Source organism: Myotis davidii, unplaced genomic scaffold, assembly GCF_000327345.1.
Source record: "Myotis davidii unplaced genomic scaffold, ASM32734v1 scaffold681, whole genome shotgun sequence".
NCBI lineage: Eukaryota > Metazoa > Chordata > Mammalia > Chiroptera > Vespertilionidae > Myotis > Myotis davidii.
Genome location: NW_006291551.1, coordinates 1,289,676 through 1,292,340, shown reverse-complemented (window position 1 = coordinate 1,292,340; position 2,665 = coordinate 1,289,676). Strand labels below are relative to the sequence as shown.

At 53.4% G+C, this 2,665-nt stretch overlaps 1 protein-coding gene across 2 annotated transcripts in view; it reads left to right on the top strand.

The window, feature by feature from the left end:
* ZNF565 (zinc finger protein 565) overlaps positions 1–2,665 on the top strand; it is a 39,624-nt gene that overhangs the window by 34,696 nt on the left and 2,263 nt on the right. The gene's annotated exons all lie outside the window — the stretch shown is intronic.

Genomic DNA, 2,665 nt, shown 5'->3' with positions numbered 1-2,665 from the left:
TCTTGAGTGTGTCCCTTATGGGTGCGAGGAGTTGACATCTGCAGTTTGTTGGGTTAAGCTGTAAAAGCGCCGGTGGTTCCTTTTGTGCCTCTGGCACAGCTTGGGCGGGGATGTAAATTGAGTAGGGTGGGGTCTCAGGGAGTCACCAGGGCGGAGCAAACAGCAATGGCGTCTCCGCGACTCCTCGCCTCTCTGTGACTCTGCATCTCTGCATCCCCAAGTGCTGGCGAGCAGCTCCACGAGAAAGCCACCCTCGCTCTCTGACCCACTGCAAGGCCATCCTGCCTCTCCCCGTATGGGTCTGGGACCTCAGAATCCCACCCCAAACAAGCTCAGTGGATTTGAGAGTTTGTAACCCCTTTCAATTGAAAAAAACCACGCATCCAGTTGCAGCCCGCCTGGCACGCAACTCCGTACCTCTGTTCTTGGTGCCTCTGCATATCCTACTCAGTCTCAATGCGCTTCTTTCTTTCCTTCCAGTTGTACAAATTCCACTGGGCCTGCTTTCCCATGGTTCTGAATGATAGCTGTTTTGTCTTATAGTTGGTATTTTCAATGTTGTTGTGGGAGGCAGCATGCACAGGTTCAAATTCTGTGTTATTCACTCAAAAGCATCCGAGCCCCTGCAGGTGTGCGGTGGAGCTGACTTCGCTCGGCACTGCAATTCCTTAGCCTCCAGGAGCACGCCTCTCCACACCCCAACCCCTCTCCCCACCCTGCTTCCATCCGATCCTGAACTGAGTGACAGGAGATGAAATGCAGAAAGGGGCACAGCTCGCGCAAGGAGAGGCTTCCGCACACCAGGCTCCTTCCAAGTGCGGTCGAGGACCGGCACCTTGGCATCACCTGCACGCTGGTGAGAAACGCTGGTTCTGACCAGTTGAGCAGAGTGGGAAGCTGATCTGCAGCCCCCATGTTTGGACGGTCCCTCGCCCACCCGGATGAAATCTGGTGGGAGCCGGGAGGCACCTTCCACACACGCCGTTGAGTGTGGGCAGCAGCGGTGTCTGCCCTACATTCTTTCTTTAAAAAAATCAATGGAAAGTATATCCTGGTGAAGATTAACAAAAGAAGAATGAGTTCAAGTGAAATCTCATTGAAAGCAAAAGCAAGTTTTATTCAAGTAGAAATAGAGTCCTAGCCAGTTTGGTTCAGTGGATAGAGCATTGGCCTGTAGACTAAAGGGTCCCAGATTTGATTCCGGTCAAGGGCAAATGCCCGGGTTGTAAGCTTGGTCCCGAGTAGGGGGCATGCAGGAGGCACCTGATCAATGATTCTCTCTCATCATTGATGTTTCTATGTTTCTCTCTCCCTCTTTATTCCTCTCTGAAATCAATTAAAAATATATATATATATATATTTTTTTTTTTTTAAAGAAAGAGGCTAGGATGTGGATAACTGGAGATAGGATTAAAGGTGGTGCCCCCTGCTGCTCCCCTGGTTGCAAGTCTCACAGGGCACCACTATGAAAGAAGCAAAAGTACACATCTGAATGTGTTGAACTCACAAGTGAGTTGTGCACTGCGTCAGTAAATTCTTAGTATTTTATGTGTTTCCAAGGATAGTTTATTTCTGAACTTAGTGATGCCAAATTCTGGCCCCACCTTCCGGTTGGGAGGGGCCTTTTCCCTAATATGGTTCATTCAGTAAGTGTCATGAGGTTCACTCTCCTCAGCCTCCCTTCTACTTGTGGTGTCAGTTTTCATTATAATAATGGTATAATGAGCTTTGGGGTCTTTCTCATTATAATGGTGTCAGTTTTCATTATAATCTACACTAATAATAGACAAATATGTAAATTGACCATACTTCCACGACCCCACAGCCAATCAGGAGGGAATATGCAAATTAGCAGAACAAAGTTGGCAGCAGCCACGGAGCCAGCTGGAGTGGGCAGAAAGCTTGGGTCGCCCCCGGCAATGGAGGAAGACAAGCTTCCTGCCCGCCTGGGCTGGCCGCTGAAGGAGGGGCCTGTGGATGGCAGCCACGGAGCCAGCCTGAGTGCACGGGAGGCTTGGTTCACCCAGGCTGGCCGCTGCCTGGGCTGGCCGCTGAAGGAGGGGCCTGTGGGCGACAGCCACAGAGCAGGCCGGGGCGAGCGGGAGGCTTGGGTCGCCCCAGTGATGGGAGAAGCTTGGCTTTCTCTGTTGCCAGGGGCGACCCAAGCTTTCCACCTGCCCTGGCCAGCTACTGAAGGAGGAGCCTGTGGATGGCAGCCACGGAGCCAGCCTGAGTGCACGGGAGGCTTGGTTCACCCAGGCTGGCCGCTGAGGGAGGGGCCTGCAAACGGCCCTCAGCCCCTCACCCAGGCTGGCCACACACCCCCAGTGGGGACCCTCATCCCATGGGGGCATGGATGGCCTGCAAACAGCCCCAGCCCCTCACACAGGCCAGCACCATCCCCAGTGGGAACCCCCACCCCAATGGGGGCATGACTGGCCTGAAATCCACCACAGGCTGCTCGCCCAAGCCGCCCCTCACCTCAAGGGAACCCTCACCCTGAGCCGGGACACCCTTCAGGGAAAACCAGCTGGCCCCAGCCTGTGCACCAGGCCTCTATCTGTACTGATAAAAGGGTAATATGCTAATTAGACTGAGAGACCTTCCAGACATTCTGGACAAAGCCATGGTGGCAGGGCTGAGGTAGAGGCGGTTAGAGGCCATG